Here is a 23,756-nt window from a genome sequence, read left to right as displayed (position 1 = left end):
TCATAAACTGAAAATAAGTCATTCATGATAAGATTATTCATTCATTTAGAACACGTATATAAGCTATAATAAGCATAGTTTAATGGATTTCATAACACTAACGCTTTTTCATAAAAGAGTTCTTATATATTACAAACATTTTGGATAAAACTATAATAGGTATAGTTTATGATACATCACATAACACACACGTACAAAAAGGGTACATTCATACATAAAGGTTTTACACTCACGCACACAACTTGTAAACTTGTTAACCTAAATTGTGAGACAATCTCTTTCCGTACGTCCGAGTGCGGGATATAATTCCTGTTAGTTATAATCAGAGTCTCCTGGAGGGAGAACGTGATAGTTGTGTATAGATCTATATTGGGTTTGACACCCCACACCTTGCTGCTAGCTACAGTGGGACCTGCAGGTCTACGGGTGACAAATGTCATTTCAGTTTTACGACGCCTGAGAAACGTCGTGGCAGGTTCATTTAGTCATAGTATGATTATAGCGACTCACATAGGGATATAACAATACATAAAGTTTACGGGATTTTTATAAAACTTAAATGGGTTTTATGTCGATTTTAAAATCACTTTTTATCTCAATAAGTACAGATATTACTGTACACTTTCGGTTTTGGTATTTATGACTACACATCATTTGAAACCACATTTATATCTTTAAGTATGGACAATACTTGTTATTTTCTCGGTCCTGGGATTTAGGACTACATATACATAAAGTATTAACAAACATAAGAATTTACGGGAATTTCATTTAATTCAAGCGCGTTTATGTCAATTTAAACACATATCATTTTCTATTAGTAAGAGAGGTTACTTATACATTTTGGTCGTCGGTTATAAGACTACATTACATAAATTTTATAAAGAAAATATCGGATTTTCTGGATACATATTCTATCGCTTTTACAAGGAAAACGGTTTACTTCTCCAACAAAATCTCTTATGAACTCACCAACCTTGTGTTGACACTTTTCAAAACTACTTGTATTCTCAGGAATTCAGTGAAAACAGGAAATCAACAACGTTTTGAGGATGGGACGATAAATCGTCAAACAGTTCATTTTGTTTCATAATGTAATTGATTCGAATCATGTAAACATATACTTTGGTGTAACTTTTTCAATTATATTTATGATGGTTGTATTTACTTTGAGCACTATTATACTCGTTGTTGTGATACTCTACATGAAGTCCTCCACCCTCGGACGTTTCCGCCATCCTTGGTTTGGGGGTTGTGACAGATTGGTATCAGAGCATTGTTTATAGTGAACTCAGTATATCGAACCACATAAGATATACAAACTATAAATGCATTGGGACTAGAGTCTCTGATTTAAAGTTTTCAAAACAACTACACTTTTAGAAATAAGTAGTTTCTTATTAAAAGTATACAGGAATGCATACATACTAAGGTCAGCATCATTCTAGAACAAAACAAAAGTAATGATTGTTGGATATCACAGGTAAGCTCGGGGATGTATGGTCAGTCTTGGGAGTGGCATATCCTGATCAACTATGCTAGTCCGAGGAGTGATTAGCACATGCCCAAGAATGGTTGTGATATGGCAACAAGTCTAAAAACTTACCAACACTACCACAATGAGATCATTAGAACAGAACACGAGTTTAAAATACTATAGGAGTATTTTGTAATATCATAACTTATATGAAAACTAAATAGATCCTTAATAATAGATCTATAGCCCCTAAGTGGATTCCCTATGATATTATATAACTTAGAAATCATAGACTTAGAATTTGTGGTCATTGCCTTACTTCCTTTTCCTTGTTTGGATGTGGATCTAGGGTAGGATCACTTATTCGAAGGTCTATCATATCTTGTTATATGTAATTAGTATGAACTATGTCATTATAGAAGTAACTAATAAGGATCACCCCTATAAGTAATTAATTATAGAGTTAGACGCCTAGTAATTATCTCTTCCACTCTTATTCTCGCAAGTACAACATAACAAGATCCTACTTACCGGACGACCCCTACTTTCCCAATCCGAACCCAAGAAGTGGTGGATGATTATGAGGAGAATCAGAAGCGGAATCGGAGGTAATCAATCCTCCATGCATAGCAAGGGTTTCCGCGAACCGTTTCGACTACATCGAACCTGTGCCCCGTTGGGCAATCGTGATCGAGGGTTGAATGTCGATAGCAATGGCAACAACCACCACGTGGAGACCAACGAGGGTGCTATGACCTCAACCACAGGGGACCGACTGACAGAGCCCTCCCGGCGAAGACCCGGCAGATCGCAAACATCAGGGATTAGAGCAGGTAGACTATAACCCGAGTTCGGAAACTACACACTACTACAGGCCCTACTGTCTCACGTACCCGAGACTCGGAAGGAGACTACTATTTCGGAGACCAACTCTCTATTTAGGACCTTATCACCACTCCGGCAGAGGCAAGAGAGTAACGAGGTAGACACATAACATTCAAAGAGAGGAGGATTGCGGCCAAGCATCGATTTGCAAGGTGCATCGACTTTGCCTCATGCATCGCAAGGGACAGATCGTCGTAAGTAGAGTTCATACCTCTCACAAGACCTTGTAAATTAGATTCGTGAGTATGCGTTGGTGCTACTCTATTCTAGGCGTAAGCACGACACTGGGATTTAAGCAGTCATACTAAACGAGGGATCTAGTGGATATCAAAACTTTTCCATGCACAGATGTGAGGTAAACCTACATCTAGGTCAAAAAAAAAAATTTCACCAAAACCCAAATTACTACAGTCATATTAACAAGACGGGCTTAGGACATACCTAACAGACTCGAAGGACTACTTAGCCTTAATTATATAACTAAGCATACATCAATTGGTCATAATAAGGACCTAGCTTGGGTCAAGTATAAGGGTTCACTTGGATACAGAACTACTAAAAATTCATGGGTTTACCATATAAAGACTCCCGTTATGAATTGTTTTCAGAACGCCCTTAACGACCGAATGACATTACAAATCGATATAAGATAAAACTTAGTTAGAAACTCGCGACGTATAGCCATTCTAAAAACTCATTATCATACCAACACTAATACACCGGGTCCCATCAAAACTCCTCAGCCAAGCGTGTTTGGACACACATGATTCTAAGATGAGTAAAGCTTAACGCCCGTATGAAACTTACCCCTACCCACTGTTGTGACTCCATTTCAAGAATGTTAGCGGAAACACTAGGAATAGTACAGTAATGTGCAAAAATTTATATGTGTAAATATAAATCGTTAGGATGCACTTAAGATAATCATTTCCACTAACGAAGATGTTTTTCATCGTGAAACAGAGCTATGTCTTCACCAAGAGGCAACCAACCAACTAGCAAGGCGCCAACTCTGCAGATAGACGCTGTTACTTTTCAGGCTGCAGTCACGGCAGCCGTGGCAGCCGTCGTGGCACAGTTCAATGCTAACAACGCCAGCAGAAATGGAAGTGGTACTGACAATACAGATAGTGGTAATATTCAGGAACACCAACGGGTGTCCGCCAGCGAAAATACCTCGGGCCACAAACCTACGAGCAAGAAGAGAAAGTTTTGGAACATGAAAGAGCGCCACCAATCTCAAAGATCCACTAAAAGACAACAACCTATGGCCACCCCCACCATTACAACAAAAATCATGACACATGCCCCGACACTAGCCACAGGGTCTGTCACCCATACGTCGGCTAGACCATATGAGGGATCACTCCCAAAGTGTGTCAAGTGTGGGTTCCATCACACAGGAGCTTGCCGAATTTTACAATGTGATAACTGCAACAGGAAAGGACATACCTCCCGTTTCTGTAAGGCCCCGACCCAGCATCTCCCTTCAATCACCAGCACCAGGGCGGACCCAGTATGCTACTTATGCGGTGAAATGGGACACTTCAAGAGAGAGTGTCCAACCGAGAAGAATGACGGAGGAGCCGGAGGAATGTAACAAACGAACCGGAAGGAACAGTAGGAAACCATATTAGGACTTTTGTAATGTTTCCAATGACAAAAACGTTTAAATACCATATGTTTGTAATGAAATTGTTATGCTTGCTAAAGTCACCGTCTTTCTAAAAGTAGTTAAAATACTCTCTCGTTTAAATCGAACCAAATACATTCATATATGATCTTAAGATCATTACCTGTAAGATGTGATGACTTTGTACATACATCGGGGTTAATTATAATCAAAATACTGAAGTCTTGAAACAAATAATTTCATCCCGACTCCTAATCCGTGTCTAGTAGTAAGAATTGAGTGGGGCCACCCACTCGGCGATTCCCCAACATCAGATCACATACGACGTTCATATACCGTTCGATCATAGGGAGACCTGTCAGGGATCATGATGTCAAATATCACTACTAATTCTCGAAACACACCCATTACCAGTGCTAGACACTATGGTATGAATCATCTACAGTAATGATAACATCAACAAAATGGATCACCCTAAAAAGAAACACAAGATACTCTATCACTCTAGTGATCTCTTCTTGCGAATACAGCTTAACTCGTTTTATCTAAAAAGATATTGCTGTCATCATCCAATTTTCATTGATATAGCCCTCATCTTCCCGATTTAACGTCTACAAAAGGACCTTTCACCTAACCCCCCCCCCCCAAACATCGAAACCTTCGTCTCTCATAAACATCCAGCACGAACCTACGGATCATCTTTTGCTATGGAACCCCAAAACACGCATCAGAGGAGTGTTATACTTCCCGAAACCTTATCACACGTACTTACAGGAGACCTTTGGGAATGTCACGCATGTAGCAGACAAGGTCCAAGCACAGAAGCTTGGGAAAGATATGGTACAAGTTCTGCCATGAACTTCGGGCCAAGGTTGCCCAGGAGGGCGAGTAAATGTCCTACCATCTAAGAAGGCCTAATCGTGTAAACCAAACCCACATGCTTCCTACCGAGCTACAAGAACTCTTAGGTCAAACCTGTCGAACTACTCAACAATGAAATTGAAGAACCAAGCTTCTCACCCTAGAAAGCTCTGTTCTTATTCTTCAAATAGAAAGGCAAATTGCTCATAGTTCCATTAACTTTAGAGGCCCTGACAATATCTCCAGTAGAAACCTTTACTATCTGCCTCACATAATAGAATAGGCCGACTAACCACAAGGAACGAGGCACCCTTTAGGAATCGGACCTAAGATCTGAATATCACCAGTCGCGAGTATTGGAAAAGGATGTCCGAGGACAACCCTCCAAATTCGATGCGGACGCTACAAGTCCGTAGTGATACCCCTCGGATAGGACCAACCCGTTCGCAGTATTCATAGGATGTGCCATTCTTACTAGGATCAGTTCATCGTTGTCGTTGTAAGTGACTTGCTTATCTACCCTCGTAGTAAGAAGGAAACCAGGGAGAGCAGCTACAACAAACCGCGAAAGCAATACGATCAGAGAAGCTTTACCTGAAGTTCTCTAAGATACGAGTTTTGGAATTGAGGAGTCAATTTCCTAAGATACATCATTATCAATGTGGAAATCCTTAAGGACTCTTTCAATTGATCAAAACCGTTGAGAAACAGTCAGCACCAAAGGCGTCAGCAGGAATACACCAAAATTTCGGGTATCGCTGACCTACCGTCTTAGCTCCTTTGGAACTTCTCGTAAATTACAGAACCCCCCTTACGACTTTGACCCTGAAGGGAGCAACCCTTGGCTGGGAAGAGAAGCAAAAGGAAGAAACCTTTAGAATTCCAGAATAAGAGACCAAATTCCTCTGGAAACCTCACTATGGGCAGGCTTAGTATGCTTCGGAAAGCGTGGAAAGCAAAAACCCCAGATAATTATGCCTTTCGAGATTCTTGTAAGAATCAACCCTGTAATCACAACATCAACCTACTCCCGCGAGTTTGGTAAAGTACATTCTACCCGACGCGTCCCAAACTTGCAGAATTATCTATTCGACGAGACTCTTGTAATCCCCCTCGACGAGATCGAGTTCCACAAGAGCCTCCCCTTCGTTAAAGAACCATAGTGACCATGGACCGAAAGGTTAAGCGAACGCAGCAACGCTGCTCCCCATTAGTGAAAGTTCGCAGGAATACTAACCAAGGACCTAGAGTCACTTGGAGGCGTGAGAATCAGTCGATTAGGAAGTATCCCCACATCATGGCTCGATTGTTCATGCCCACTCCTTGCCTAAATTCAAATTTCGGGACGAAATTCCCTCTAACGGGGGGATGATGTGACAACCGTCAATTTTCGGTCAAGTCAAAGTCAACTAAAGTCAACAAGTCAAACCGGTCAACTCAATTTGCCATGAGTATTAGAGTTTACGTTATGTAATTTCTAAACAACTCTCTATTCTATTGAGAAATCATAAATTGAAAAGTGCGTACATCTAGATCTCCTTAACCTAAAACTGTGGTACGTGGCGAGCCAAACTGATAAAACAATGTTGCATACTCATCGGGAGTATGCAAGATCCTTAAACAAGGCTTAACGGGGCTTACGGACCCTGCATTGCGAAACCGAACACTCAAAAATGTCACCAATGAAACCTCTCTCAATCGTTTTCACTTTATCTCTCTCTATGAGAAATCTCTCCCAAATCTCTCTCTGAATGAGAAATCTCTCCAAGAATGTCAAATCTCTCCCAAATCTCTCTAAGTATGTGAAATCTCTCCCAAATCTCTCTCTGAATGAGAAATCTCTCCAAGAATGTCAAATCTCTCCCGAATCTCTCTAAGTATGTGAAATCTATCCCAAATCTCTCTTTGTATGAGAAATCTCTCCAAGAATGTCAAATCTTTCCCAAATCTCTCTCTGAATGAGAAATCTCTCCAAGAATGTCAAATCTCTCCCAAATCTCTCTAAGTATGTGAAATCTCTCCAAGTATGTCAAATCTCTCCCAAATCTCTCTAAGAATGCGAAATCTCTCCCAAATATCTCTTTGTATGTGAAATCTCTCCCAAATCTCTCTCTGAATGAGAAATCTCTCCAAGAATGTCAAATCTCTCCCAAATCTCTCTAAGTATGTGAAATCTCTCCCAAATCTCTCTCTGAATGAGAAATCTCTCCAAGAATGTCAAATCTCTCCCGAATCTCTCTAAGTATGTGAAATCTATCCCAAATCTCTCTTTGTATGAGAAATCTCTCCAAGAATGTCAAATCTCTCCCAAATCTGTCTCTGAATGAGAAATCTCTCCAAGAATGTCAAATCTCTCCCAAATCTCTCTAAGTATGTGAAATCTCTCCCAAATATCTCTTTGTATGTGAAATCTCTCCAAGTATGTCAAATCTCTCCCAAATCTCTCTAAGTATGCGAAATCTCTCCCAAATATCTCTTTGTATGTGAAATCTCTCCAAGTATGTCAAATCTCTCCCAAATCTCTCTGAGTATGTGGAATCTCTCTCAAATCTCTCTCGAAATCTCTCCCAACTCTCTATAATCACTCGGGGCATCCCGACCCTCGAATTTGGCGAAAACAGCCCGAAAACGGAAGTCTACGCGAAAAACGGACTTAAGGAACCGAAACCCCTCTTAGGAACCGAAACCCCTCTTAGGAACCAAACCCTCCTGAGCCGAAGGTCCTCTCAGGGCCGAACCTCGCCCAGGAGGAACCGAACCCGAGAGCAAGGAACCGAACCCGAGAGCAAGGAACCGAACCTCGCTTAAAAGGAAGAACCGAACCCGAAGGTACTGTTCACTACTGTTCATTCGGTTCATTTCGGGTCTGACTTCTCGCCTTTTATCTCCGGACCGAACCCTCGCCTTCGCCTTCGCTTCTCGCTCCTGGTTCGCATCTCGCATCCGGCTCAGCAACCACCATGACCGAACCTCGGCCTAGGGACCGAACCTCGGCCTAGGACCGAGAGGCCTCGCTGGGAAGCCTTTTTCTCCCGGTTTTCGATTAAATTCGCGTTTTAAGCCCGTTTTTAATTGTTTTAGCACGGGATTTTCACCCAAAACTTTATTTTAACATATAAGGCCCCTAAACTATTAATTAATCACGTTTTTTAAGGATAAAACCTTATCCAAAGGGGAGTAGGTGAAGTACAAAGATGGAGTGTTGACTTTCCTTTATTTTATGACACAAGCAACCTCCATCACCCACTCCATGTCACTATTCCCCATCAGTCCTTACCTAGTCATTTCATTGTACTTTTCCCACCTTTTTCCAACCCCACAATTGGTCAAAGGCTAGAAAAGCCTCCTCTCTCCTCATTTCTCTCATTTCCTCTCTTTTCACCAAAAAGAGCAAACTCTTTTCTCTCTCATTTTCCCTCTCTAGAACTCGAGATTTGAGGGCTGATCTTGGGATTTTCCTCCACATTTGGTAAGAATAATCCCTTCTCTTTATGATTATTTCACTTCTTTCTACTCGAATCATGGATATCTTACACAAACTCTCTCATAATTGTGTTAGATCTTCGAATCTTCAAGTGATTCTTCAAGTGTTCTTGGGTTGAACACTTCTCTTCTTCAACACTTACCTACTGAAATCACTCAAGGTGAGTTCATACCCCTACATTTTTATGTTTTCTTAAGTTTTTAGGGGGAGAATACAAGTTAAAAGACCAAGAACATAACTAAATTTTTCTAACAGCCTTCATCAGAAACGTTCAACTCCATTCACGGACTGTTTTGGACGACTTAAACATTTTTGTTTTCAAAACTGTTTTAGGTGTAAGTAGTTCAAGTTCTTAGCTTTAAAATGACTACTTGCACATCTCCATAAGATTTTTCTACAATTTATGGTGAATTTTACAAAACTGCCTATCATTTCAAACACCAATCCGGACCAGTCTGTGATCATGGACCTTTTCACCCAAGTTAGAGATCATTAAAAATCATGATAATAATTATGAGTAAGCTAGACACATTTTGGGAACTCTCAGAAATTACGGATTTAGTTTTCGACTTCGTATGATTTTTCTATGGCTTTTCTAAAACAGTGCAGGAAGGTCTAATTTAGTTAACATCATATAATTTTCATAACACTTTGTATTATGTTGAGCAAAGTGTATAATAATAAATTTTAAGTATTGAATGTGTTCCTTTGTAAATTTTATCATCATAAACTGAAAATAAGTCATTCATGATAAGATTATTCATTCATTTAGAACACGTATATAAGCTATAATAAGCATAGTTTAATGGATTTCATAACACTAACGCTTTTTCATAAAAGAGTTCTTATATATTACAAACATTTTGGATAAAACTATAATAGGTATAGTTTATGATACATCACATAACACACACGTACAAAAAGGGTACATTCATACATAAAGGTTTTACACTCACGCACACAACTTGTAAACTTGTTAACCTAAATTGTGAGACAATCTCTTTCCGTACGTCCGAGTGCGGGATATAATTCCTGTTAGTTATAATCAGAGTCTCCTGGAGGGAGAACGTGATAGTTGTGTATAGATCTATATTGGGTTTGACACCCCACACCTTGCTGCTAGCTACAGTGGGACCTGCAGGTCTACGGGTGACAAATGTCATTTCAGTTTTACGACGCCTGAGAAACGTCGTGGCAGGTTCATTTAGTCATAGTATGATTATAGCGACTCACATAGGGATATAACAATACATAAAGTTTACGGGATTTTTATAAAACTTAAATGGGTTTTATGTCGATTTTAAAATCACTTTTTATCTCAATAAGTACAGATATTACTGTACACTTTCGGTTTTGGTATTTATGACTACACATCATTTGAAACCACATTTATATCTTTAAGTATGGACAATACTTGTTATTTTCTCGGTCCTGGGATTTAGGACTACATATACATAAAGTATTAACAAACATAAGAATTTACGGGAATTTCATTTAATTCAAGCGCGTTTATGTCAATTTAAACACATATCATTTTCTATTAGTAAGAGAGGTTACTTATACATTTTGGTCGTCGGTTATAAGACTACATTACATAAATTTTATAAAGAAAATATCGGATTTTCTGGATACATATTCTATCGCTTTTACAAGGAAAACGGTTTACTTCTCCAACAAAATCTCTTATGAACTCACCAACCTTGTGTTGACACTTTTCAAAACTACTTGTATTCTCAGGAATTCAGTGAAAACAGGAAATCAACAACGTTTTGAGGATGGGACGATAAATCGTCAAACAGTTCATTTTGTTTCATAATGTAATTGATTCAAATCATGTAAACATATACTTTGGTGTAACTTTTTCAATTATATTTATGATGGTTGTATTTACTTTGAGCACTATTATACTCGTTGTTGTGATACTCTACATGAAGTCCTCCACCCTCGGACGTTTCCGCCATCCTTGGTTTGGGGGTTGTGACAGATTGGTATCAGAGCATTGTTTATAGTGAACTCAGTATATCGAACCACATAAGATATACAAACTATAAATGCATTGGGACTAGAGTCTCTGATTTAAAGTTTTCAAAACAACTACACTTTTAGAAATAAGTAGTTTCTTATTAAAAGTATACAGGAATGCATACATACTAAGGTCAGCATCATTCTAGAACAAAACAAAAGTAATGATTGTTGGATATCACAGGTAAGCTCGGGGATGTATGGTCAGTCTTGGGAGTGGCATATCCTGATCAACTATGCTAGTCCGAGGAGTGATTAGCACATGCCCAAGAATGGTTGTGATATGGCAACAAGTCTAAAAACTTACCAACACTACCACAATGAGATCATTAGAACAGAACACGAGTTACTATAGGAGTATTTTGTAATATCATAACTTATATGAAAACTAAATAGATCCTTAATAATAGATCTATAGCCCCTAAGTGGATTCCCTATGATATTATATAACTTAGAAATCATAGACTTAGAATTTGTGGTCATTGCCTTACTTCCTTTTCCTTGTTTGGATGTGGATCTAGGGTAGGATCACTTATTCGAAGGTCTATCATATCTTGTTATATGTAATTAGTATGAACTATGTCATTATAGAAGTAACTAATAAGGATCACCCCTATAAGTAATTAATTATAGAGTTAGACGCCTAGTAATTATCTCTTCCACTCTTATTCTCGCAAGTACAACATAACAAGATCCTACTTACCGGACGACCCCTACTTTCCCAATCCAAACCCAAGAAGTGGTGGATGATTATGAGGAGAATCAGAAGCGGAATCGGAGGTAATCAATCCTCCATGCATAGCAAGGGTTTCCGCGAACCGTTTCGACTACATCGAACCTGTGCCCCGTTGGGCAATCGTGATCGAGGGTTGAATGTCGATAGCAATGGCAACAACCACCACGTGGAGACCAACGAGGGTGCTATGACCTCAACCACAGGGGACCGACTGACAGAGCCCTCCCGGCGAAGACCCGGCAGATCGCAAACATCAGGGATTAGAGCAGGTAGACTATAACCCGAGTTCGGAAACTACACGCTACTACAGGCCCTACTGTCTCACATACCCGAGACTCGGAAGGAGACTACTATTTCGGAGACCAACTCTCTATTTAGGACCTTATCACCACTCCGGCAGAGGCAAGAGAGTAACGAGGTAGACACATAACATTCAAAGAGAGGAGGATTGCGGCCAAGCATCGATTTGCAAGGTGCATCGACTTTGCCTCATGCATCGCAAGGGACAGATCGTCGTAAGTAGAGTTCATACCTCTCACAAGACCTTGTAAATTAGATTCGTGAGTATGCGTTGGTGCTACTCTATTCTAGGCGTAAGCACGACACTGGGATTTAAGCAGTCATACTAAACGAGGGATCTAGTGGATATCAAAACTTTTCCATGCACAGATGTGAGGTAAACCTACATCTAGGTCAAAAAAAAAAATTTCACCAAAACCCAAATTACTACAGTCATATTAACAAGATGGGCTTAGGACATACCTAACAGACTCGAAGGACTACTTAGCCTTAATTATATAACTAAGCATACATCAATTGGTCATAATAAGGACCTAGCTTGGGTCAAGTATAAGGGTTCACTTGGATACAGAACTACTAAAAATTCATGGGTTTACCATATAAAGACTCCCGTTATGAATTGTTTTCAGAATGCCCTTAACGACCGAATGACATTACAAATCGATATAAGATAAAACTTAGTTAGAAACTCGCGACGTATAGCCATTCTAAAAACTCATTATCATACCAACACTAATACACCGGGTCCCATCAAAACTCCTCAGCCAAGCGTGTTTGGACACACATGATTCTAAGATGAGTAAAGCTTAACGCCCGTATGAAACTTACCCCTACCCACTGTTGTGACTCCATTTCAAGAATGTTAGCGGAAACACTAGGAATAGTACAGTAATGTGCAAAAATTTATATGTGTAAATATAAATCGTTAGGATGCACTTAAGATAATCATTTCCACTAACGAAGATGTTTTTCATCGTGAAACAGAGCTATGTCTTCACCAAGAGGCAACCAACCAACTAGCAAGGCGCCAACTCTGCAGATAGACGCTGTTACTTTTCAGGCTGCAGTCACGGCAGCCGTGGCAGCCGTCGTGGCACAGTTCAATGCTAACAACGCCAGCAGAAATGGAAGTGGTACTGACAATACAGATAGTGGTAATATTCAGGAACACCAACGGGTGTCCGCCAGCGAAAATACCTCGGGCCACAAACCTACGAGCAAGAAGAGAAAGTTTTGGAACATGAAAGAGCGCCACCAATCTCAAAGATCCACTAAAAGACAACAACCTATGGCCACCCCCACCATTACAACAACAATCATGACACATGCCCCGACACTAGCCACAGGGTCTGTCACCCATACGTCGGCTAGACCATATGAGGGATCACTCCCAAAGTGTGTCAAGTGTGGGTTCCATCACACAGGAGCTTGCCGAATTTTACAATGTGATAACTGCAACAGGAAAGGACATACCTCCCGTTTCTGTAAGGCCCCGACCCAGCATCTCCCTTCAATCACCAGCACCAGGGCGGACCCAGTATGCTACTTATGCGGTGAAATGGGACACTTCAAGAGAGAGTGTCCAACCGAGAAGAATGACGGAGGAGCCGGAGGAATGTAACAAACGAACCGGAAGGAACAGTAGGAAACCATATTAGGACTTTTGTAATGTTTCCAATGACAAAAACGTTTAAATACCATATGTTTGTAATGAAATTGTTATGCTTGCTAAAGTCACCGTCTTTCTAAAAGTAGTTAAAATACTCTCTCGTTTAAATCGAACCAAATACATTCATATATGATCTTAAGATCATTACCTGTAAGATGTGATGACTTTGTACATACATCGGGGTTAATTATAATCAAAATACTGAAGTCTTGAAACAAATAATTTCATCCCGACTCCTAATCCGTGTCTAGTAGTAAGAATTGAGTGGGGCCACCCACTCGGCGATTCCCCAACATCAGATCACATACGACGTTCATATACCGTTCGATCATAGGGAGACCTGTCAGGGATCATGATGTCAAATATCACTACTAATTCTCGAAACACACCCATTACCAGTGCTAGACACTATGGTATGAATCATCTACAGTAATGATAACATCAACAAAATGGATCACCCTAAAAAGAAACACAAGATACTCTATCACTCTAGTGATCTCTTCTTGCGAATACAGCTTAACTCGTTTTATCTAAAAAGATATTGCTGTCATCATCCAATTTTCATTGATATAGCCCTCATCTTCCCGATTTAACGTCTACAAAAGGACCTTTCACCTAACCCCCCCCCCCCAAACATCGAAACCTTCGTCTCTCATAAACATCCAGCACGAACCTACGGATCATCTTTTGCTATGGAACCCCAAAACACGCATCAGAGGAGTGTTATACTTCCCGAAACCTTATCACACGTACTTACAGGAGACCTTTGGGAATGTCACGCATGTAGCAGACAAGGTCCAAGCACAGAAGCTTGGGAAAGATATGGTACAAGTTCTGCCATGAACTTCGGGCCAAGGTTGCCCAGGAGGGCGAGTAAATGTCCTACCATCTAAGAAGGCCTAATCGTGTAAACCAAACCCACATGCTTCCTACCGAGCTACAAGAACTCTTAGGTCAAACCTGTCGAACTACTCAACAATGAAATTGAAGAACCAAGCTTCTCACCCTAGAAAGCTCTGTTCTTATTCTTCAAATAGAAAGGCAAATTGCTCATAGTTCCATTAACTTTAGAGGCCCTGACAATATCTCCAGTAGAAACCTTTACTATCTGCCTCACATAATAGAATAGGCCGACTAACCACAAGGAACGAGGCACCCTTTAGGAATCGGACCTAAGATCTGAATATCACCAGTCGCGAGTATTGGAAAAGGATGTCCGAGGACAACCCTCCAAATTCGATGCGGACGCTACAAGTCCGTAGTGATACCCCTCGGATAGGACCAACCCGTTCGCAGTATTCATAGGATGTGCCATTCTTACTAGGATCAGTTCATCGTTGTCGTTGTAAGTGACTTGCTTATCTACCCTCGTAGTAAGAAGGAAACCAGGGAGAGCAGCTACAACAAACCGCGAAAGCAATACGATCAGAGAAGCTTTACCTGAAGTTCTCTAAGATACGAGTTTTGGAATTGAGGAGTCAATTTCCTAAGATACATCATTATCAATGTGGAAATCCTTAAGGACTCTTTCAATTGATCAAAACCGTTGAGAAACAGTCAGCACCAAAGGCGTCAGCAGGAATACACCAAAATTTCGGGTATCGCTGACCTACCGTCTTAGCTCCTTTGGAACTTCTCGTAAATTACAGAACCCCCCTTACGACTTTGACCCTGAAGGGAGCAACCCTTGGCTGGGAAGAGAAGCAAAAGGAAGAAACCTTTAGAATTCCAGAATAAGAGACCAAATTCCTCTGGAAACCTCACTATGGGCAGGCTTAGTATGCTTCGGAAAGCGTGGAAAGCAAAAACCCCAGATAATTATGCCTTTCGAGATTCTTGTAAGAATCAACCCTGTAATCACAACATCAACCTACTCCCGCGAGTTTGGTAAAGTACATTCTACCCGACGCGTCCCGAACTTGCAGAATTATCTATTCGACGAGACTCTTGTAATCCCCCTCGACGAGATCGAGTTCCACAAGAGCCTCCCCTTCGTTAAAGAACCATAGTGACCATGGACCGAAAGGTTAAGCGAACGCAGCAACGCTGCTCCCCATTAGTGAAAGTTCGCAGGAATACTAACCAAGGACCTAGAGTCACTTGGAGGCGCGAGAATCAGTCGATTAGGAAGTATCCCCACATCATGGCTCGATTGTTCATGCCCACTCCTTGCCTAAATTCAAATTTCGGGACGAAATTCCCTCTAACGGGGGGATGATGTGACAACCGTCAATTTTCGGTCAAGTCAAAGTCAACTAAAGTCAACAAGTCAAACCGGTCAACTCAATTTGCCATGAGTATTAGAGTTTACGTTATGTAATTTCTAAACAACTCTCTATTCTATTGAGAAATCATAAATTGAAAAGTGCGTACATCTAGATCTCCTTAACCTAAAACTGTGGTACGTGGCGAGCCAAACTGATAAAACAATGTTGCATACTCATCGGGAGTATGCAAGATCCTTAAACAAGGCTTAACGGGGCTTACGGACCCTGCATTGCGAAACCGAACACTCAAAAAGGTCACCAATGAAACCTCTCTCAATCGTTTTCACTTTATCTCTCTCTATGAGAAATCTCTCCCAAATCTCTCTCTGAATGAGAAATCTCTCCAAGAATGTCAAATCTCTCCCAAATCTCTCTAAGTATGTGAAATCTCTCCCAAATCTCTCTCTGAATGAGAAATCTCTCCAAGAATGTCAAATCTCTCCCGAATCTCTCTAAGTATGTGAAATCTATCCCAAATCTCTCTTTGTATGAGAAATCTCTCCAAGAATGTCAAATCTTTCCCAAATCTCTCTCTGAATGAGAAATCTCTCCAAGAATGTCAAATCTCTCCCAAATCTCTCTAAGTATGTGAAATCTCTCCAAGTATGTCAAATCTCTCCCAAATCTCTCTAAGAATGCGAAATCTCTCCCAAATATCTCTTTGTATGTGAAATCTCTCCCAAATCTCTCTCTGAATGAGAAATCTCTCCAAGAATGTCAAATCTCTCCCAAATCTCTCTAAGTATGTGAAATCTCTCCCAAATCTCTCTCTGAATGAGAAATCTCTCCAAGAATGTCAAATCTCTCCCGAGTCTCTCTAAGTATGTGAAATCTATCCCAAATCTCTCTTTGTATGAGAAATCTCTCCAAGAATGTCAAATCTCTCCCAAATCTGTCTCTAAATGAGAAATCTCTCCAAGAATGTCAAATCTCTCCCAAATCTCTCTAAGTATGTGAAATCTCTCCCAAATATCTCTTTGTATGTGAAATCTCTCCAAGTATGTCAAATCTCTCCCAAATCTCTCTAAGAATGCGAAATCTCTCCCAAATATCTCTTTGTATGTGAAATCTCTCCCAAATCTCTCTCTGAATGAGAAATCTCTCCAAGAATGTCAAATCTCTCCCAAATCTCTCTAAGTATGTGAAATCTCTCCCAAATCTCTCTCTGAATGAGAAATCTCTCCAAGAATGTCAAATCTCTCCCGAATCTCTCTAAGTATGTGAAATCTATCCCAAATCTCTCTTTGTATGAGAAATCTCTCCAAGAATGTCAAATCTCTCCCAAATCTGTCTCTGAATGAGAAATCTCTCCAAGAATGTCAAATCTCTCCCAAATCTCTCTAAGTATGTGAAATCTCTCCCAAATATCTCTTTGTATGTGAAATCTCTCCAAGTATGTCAAATCTCTCCCAAATCTCTCTAAGTATGCGAAATCTCTCCCAAATATCTCTTTGTATGTGAAATCTCTCCAAGTATGTCAAATCTCTCCCAAATCTCTCTGAGTATGTGGAATCTCTCTCAAATCTCTCTCGAAATCTCTCCCAACTCTCTATAATCACTCGGGGCATCCCGACCCTCGAATTTGGCGAAAACAGCCCGAAAACGGAAGTCTACGCGAAAAACGGACTTAAGGAACCGAAACCCTCTTAGGAACCGAAACCCCTCTTAGGAACCAAACCCTCCTGAGCCGAAGGTCCTCTCAGGGCCGAACCTCGCCCAGGAGGAACCGAACCCGAGAGCAAGGAACCGAACCCGAGAGCAAGGAACCGAACCCGAGAGCAAGGAACCGAACCTCGCTTAAAAGGAAGAACCGAACCCGAAGGTACTGTTCACTACTGTTCATTCGGTTCATTTCGGGTCTGACTTCTCGCCTTTTATCTCCGGTTCGCTTCTCGCTCCTGGTTCGCATCTCGCATCCGGCTCAGCAACCACCATGACCGAACCTCGGCCTAGGACCGAGAGGCCTCGCTGGGAAGCCTTTTTCTCCCGGTTTTCGATTAAATTCGCGTTTTAAGCCCGTTTTTAATTGTTTTAGCACGGGATTTTCACCCAAAACTTTATTTTAACATATAAGGCCCCTAAACTATTAATTAATCACGTTTTTTAAGGATAAAACCTTATCCAAAGGGGAGTAGGTGAAGTACAAAGATGGAGTGTTGACTTTCCTTTATTTTATGACACAAGCAACCTCCATCACCCACTCCATGTCACTATTCCCCATCAGTCCTTACCTAGTCATTTCATTGTACTTTTCCCACCTTTTTCCAACCCCACAATTGGTCAAAGGCTAGAAAAGCCTCCTCTCTCCTCATTTCTCTCATTTCCTCTCTTTTCACCAAAAAGAGCAAACTCTTTTCTCTCTCATTTTCCCTCTCTAGAACTCGAGATTTGAGGGCTGATCTTGGGATTTTCCTCCACATTTGGTAAGAATAATCCCTTCTCTTTATGATTATTTCACTTCTTTCTACTCGAATCATGGATATCTTACACAAACTCTCTCATAATTGTGTTAGATCTTCGAATCTTCAAGTGATTCTTCAAGTGTTCTTGGGTTGAACACTTCTCTTCTTCAACACTTACCTACTGAAATCACTCAAGGTGAGTTCATACCCCTACATTTTTATGTTTTCTTAAGTTTTTAGGGGGAGAATACAAGTTAAAAGACCAAGAACATAACTAAATTTTTCTAACAGCCTTCATCAGAAACGTTCAACTCCATTCACGGACTGTTTTGGACGACTTAAACATTTTTGTTTTCAAAACTGTTTTAGGTGTAAGTAGTTCAAGTTCTTAGCTTTAAAATGACTACTTGCACATCTCCATAAGATTTTTCTACAATTTATGGTGAATTTTACAAAACTGCCTATCATTTCAAACACCAATCCGGACCAGTCTGTGATCATGGACCTTTTCACCCAAGTTAGAGATCATTAAAAATCATGATAATAATTATGAGTAAGCTAGACACATTTTGGGAACTCTCAGAAATTACGGATTTAGTTTTCGACTTCGTATGATTTTTCTATGGCTTTTCTAAAACAGTGCAGGAAGGTCTAATTTAGTTAACATCATATAATTTTCATAACACTTTGTATTATGTTGAGCAAAGTGTATAATAATAAATTTTAAGTATTGAATGTGTTCCTTTGTAAATTTTATCATCATAAACTGAAAATAAGTCATTCATGATAAGATTATTCATTCATTTAGAACACGTATATAAGCTATAATAAGCATAGTTTAATGGATTTCATAACACTAACGCTTTTTCATAAAAGAGTTCTTATATATTACAAACATTTTGGATAAAACTATAATAGGTATAGTTTATGATACATCACATAACACACACGTACAAAAAGGGTACATTCATACATAAAGGTTTTACACTCACGCACACAACTTGTAAACTTGTTAACCTAAATTGTGAGACAATCTCTTTCCGTACGTCCGAGTGCGGGATATAATTCCTGTTAGTTATAATCAGAGTCTCCTGGAGGGAGAACGTGATAGTTGTGTATAGATCTATATTGGGTTTGACACCCCACACCTTGCTGCTAGCTACAGTGGGACCTGCAGGTCTACGGGTGACAAATGTCATTTCAGTTTTACGACGCCTGAGAAACGTCGTGGCAGGTTCATTTAGTCATAGTATGATTATAGCGACTCACATAGGGATATAACAATACATAAAGTTTACGGGATTTTTATAAAACTTAAATGGGTTTTATGTCGATTTTAAAATCACTTTTTATCTCAATAAGTACAGATATTACTGTACACTTTCGGTTTTGGTATTTATGACTACACATCATTTGAAACCACATTTATATCTTTAAGTATGGACAATACTTGTTATTTTCTCGGTCCTGGGATTTAGGACTACATATACATAAAGTATTAACAAACATAAGAATTTACGGGAATTTCATTTAATTCAAGCGCGTTTATGTCAATTTAAACACATATCATTTTCTATTAGTAAGAGAGGTTACTTATACATTTTGGTCGTCGGTTATAAGACTACATTACATAAATTTTATAAAGAAAATATCGGATTTTCTGGATACATATTCTATCGCTTTTACAAGGAAAACGGTTTACTTCTCCAACAAAATCTCTTATGAACTCACCAACCTTGTGTTGACACTTTTCAAAACTACTTGTATTCTCAGGAATTCAGTGAAAACAGGAAATCAACAACGTTTTGAGGATGGGACGATAAATCGTCAAACAGTTCATTTTGTTTCATAATGTAATTGATTCGAATCATGTAAACATATACTTTGGTGTAACTTTTTCAATTATATTTATGATGGTTGTATTTACTTTGAGCACTATTATACTCGTTGTTGTGATACTCTACATGAAGTCCTCCACCCTCGGACGTTTCCGCCATCCTTGGTTTGGGGGTTGTGACAGATTGGTATCAGAGCATTGTTTATAGTGAACTCAGTATATCGAACCACATAAGATATACAAACTATAAATGCATTGGGACTAGAGTCTCTGATTTAAAGTTTTCAAAACAACTACACTTTTAGAAATAAGTAGTTTCTTATTAAAAGTATACAGGAATGCATACATACTAAGGTCAGCATCATTCTAGAACAAAACAAAAGTAATGATTGTTGGATATCACAGGTAAGCTCGGGGATGTATGGTCAGTCTTGGGAGTGGCATATCCTGATCAACTATGCTAGTCCGAGGAGTGATTAGCACATGCCCAAGAATGGTTGTGATATGGCAACAAGTCTAAAAACTTACCAACACTACCACAATGAGATCATTAGAACAGAACACGAGTTTAAAATACTATAGGAGTATTTTGTAATATCATAACTTATATGAAAACTAAATAGATCCTTAATAATAGATCTATAGCCCCTAAGTGGATTCCCTATGATATTATATAACTTAGAAATCATAGACTTAGAATTTGTGGTCATTGCCTTACTTCCTTTTCCTTGTTTGGATGTGGATCTAGGGTAGGATCACTTATTCGAAGGTCTATCATATCTTGTTATATGTAATTAGTATGAACTATGTCATTATAGAAGTAACTAATAAGGATCACCCCTATAAGTAATTAATTATAGAGTTAGACGCCTAGTAATTATCTCTTCCACTCTTATTCTCGCAAGTACAACATAACAAGATCCTACTTACCGGACGACCCCTACTTTCCCAATCCGAACCCAAGAAGTGGTGGATGATTATGAGGAGAATCAGAAGCGGAATCGGAGGTAATCAATCCTCCATGCATAGCAAGGGTTTCCGCGAACCGTTTCGACTACATCGAACCTGTGCCCCGTTGGGCAATCGTGATCGAGGGTTGAATGTCGATAGCAATGGCAACAACCACCACGTGGAGACCAACGAGGGTGCTATGACCTCAACCACAGGGGACCGACTGACAGAGCCCTCCCGGCGAAGACCCGGCAGATCGCAAACATCAGGGATTAGAGCAGGTAGACTATAACCCGAGTTCGGAAACTACACACTACTACAGGCCCTACTGTCTCACGTACCCGAGACTCGGAAGGAGACTACTATTTCGGAGACCAACTCTCTATTTAGGACCTTATCACCACTCCGGCAGAGGCAAGAGAGTAACGAGGTAGACACATAACATTCAAAGAGAGGAGGATTGCGGCCAAGCATCGATTTGCAAGGTGCATCGACTTTGCCTCATGCATCGCAAGGGACAGATCGTCGTAAGTAGAGTTCATACCTCTCACAAGACCTTGTAAATTAGATTCGTGAGTATGCGTTGGTGCTACTCTATTCTAGGCGTAAGCACGACACTGGGATTTAAGCAGTCATACTAAACGAGGGATCTAGTGGATATCAAAACTTTTCCATGCACAGATGTGAGGTAAACCTACATCTAGGTCAAAAAAAAAAATTTCACCAAAACCCAAATTACTACAGTCATATTAACAAGACGGGCTTAGGACATACCTAACAGACTCGAAGGACTACTTAGCCTTAATTATATAACTAAGCATACATCAATTGGTCATAATAAGGACCTAGCTTGGGTCAAGTATAAGGGTTCACTTGGATACAGAACTACTAAAAATTCATGGGTTTACCATATAAAGACTCCCGTTATGAATTGTTTTCAGAACGCCCTTAACGACCGAATGACATTACAAATCGATATAAGATAAAACTTAGTTAGAAACTCGCGACGTATAGCCATTCTAAAAACTCATTATCATACCAACACTAATACACCGGGTCCCATCAAAACTCCTCAGCCAAGCGTGTTTGGACACACATGATTCTAAGATGAGTAAAGCTTAACGCCCGTATGAAACTTACCCCTACCCACTGTTGTGACTCCATTTCAAGAATGTTAGCGGAAACACTAGGAATAGTACAGTAATGTGCAAAAATTTATATGTGTAAATATAAATCGTTAGGATGCACTTAAGATAATCATTTCCACTAACGAAGATGTTTTTCATCGTGAAACAGAGCTATGTCTTCACCAAGAGGCAACCAACCAACTAGCAAGGCGCCAACTCTGCAGATAGACGCTGTTACTTTTCAGGCTGCAGTCACGGCAGCCGTGGCAGCCGTCGTGGCACAGTTCAATGCTAACAACGCCAGCAGAAATGGAAGTGGTACTGACAATACAGATAGTGGTAATATTCAGGAACACCAACGGGTGTCCGCCAGCGAAAATACCTCGGGCCACAAACCTACGAGCAAGAAGAGAAAGTTTTGGAACATGAAAGAGCGCCACCAATCTCAAAGATCCACTAAAAGACAACAACCTATGGCCACCCCCACCATTACAACAAAAATCATGACACATGCCCCGACACTAGCCACAGGGTCTGTCACCCATACGTCGGCTAGACCATATGAGGGATCACTCCCAAAGTGTGTCAAGTGTGGGTTCCATCACACAGGAGCTTGCCGAATTTTACAATGTGATAACTGCAACAGGAAAGGACATACCTCCCGTTTCTGTAAGGCCCCGACCCAGCATCTCCCTTCAATCACCAGCACCAGGGCGGACCCAGTATGCTACTTATGCGGTGAAATGGGACACTTCAAGAGAGAGTGTCCAACCGAGAAGAATGACGGAGGAGCCGGAGGAATGTAACAAACGAACCGGAAGGAACAGTAGGAAACCATATTAGGACTTTTGTAATGTTTCCAATGACAAAAACGTTTAAATACCATATGTTTGTAATGAAATTGTTATGCTTGCTAAAGTCACCGTCTTTCTAAAAGTAGTTAAAATACTCTCTCGTTTAAATCGAACCAAATACATTCATATATGATCTTAAGATCATTACCTGTAAGATGTGATGACTTTGTACATACATCGGGGTTAATTATAATCAAAATACTGAAGTCTTGAAACAAATAATTTCATCCCGACTCCTAATCCGTGTCTAGTAGTAAGAATTGAGTGGGGCCACCCACTCGGCGATTCCCCAACATCAGATCACATACGACGTTCATATACCGTTCGATCATAGGGAGACCTGTCAGGGATCATGATGTCAAATATCACTACTAATTCTCGAAACACACCCATTACCAGTGCTAGACACTATGGTATGAATCATCTACAGTAATGATAACATCAACAAAATGGATCACCCTAAAAAGAAACACAAGATACTCTATCACTCTAGTGATCTCTTCTTGCGAATACAGCTTAACTCGTTTTATCTAAAAAGATATTGCTGTCATCATCCAATTTTCATTGATATAGCCCTCATCTTCCCGATTTAACGTCTACAAAAGGACCTTTCACCTAACCCCCCCCCCCCAAACATCGAAACCTTCGTCTCTCATAAACATCCAGCACGAACCTACGGATCATCTTTTGCTATGGAACCCCAAAACACGCATCAGAGGAGTGTTATACTTCCCGAAACCTTATCACACGTACTTACAGGAGACCTTTGGGAATGTCACGCATGTAGCAGACAAGGTCCAAGCACAGAAGCTTGGGAAAGATATGGTACAAGTTCTGCCATGAACTTCGGGCCAAGGTTGCCCAGGAGGGCGAGTAAATGTCCTACCATCTAAGAAGGCCTAATCGTGTAAACCAAACCCACATGCTTCCTACCGAGCTACAAGAACTCTTAGGTCAAACCTGTCGAACTACTCAACAATGAAATTGAAGAACCAAGCTTCTCACCCTAGAAAGCTCTGTTCTTATTCTTCAAATAGAAAGGCAAATTGCTCATAGTTCCATTAACTTTAGAGGCCCTGACAATATCTCCAGTAGAAACCTTTACTATCTGCCTCACATAATAGAATAGGCCGACTAACCACAAGGAACGAGGCACCCTTTAGGAATCGGACCTAAGATCTGAATATCACCAGTCGCGAGTATTGGAAAAGGATGTCCGAGGACAACCCTCCAAATTCGATGCGGACGCTA

The sequence above is a fragment of the Lactuca serriola genome, chromosome 9 (assembly GCF_051521515.1).
Source record: "Lactuca serriola cultivar US96UC23 chromosome 9, Lser_US96UC23_V15, whole genome shotgun sequence".
Lineage (NCBI taxonomy): Eukaryota > Viridiplantae > Streptophyta > Magnoliopsida > Asterales > Asteraceae > Lactuca > Lactuca serriola.
The sequence above is the reverse complement of the archived record's forward strand: the minus strand, read 5'-3'. Positions refer to the sequence as shown.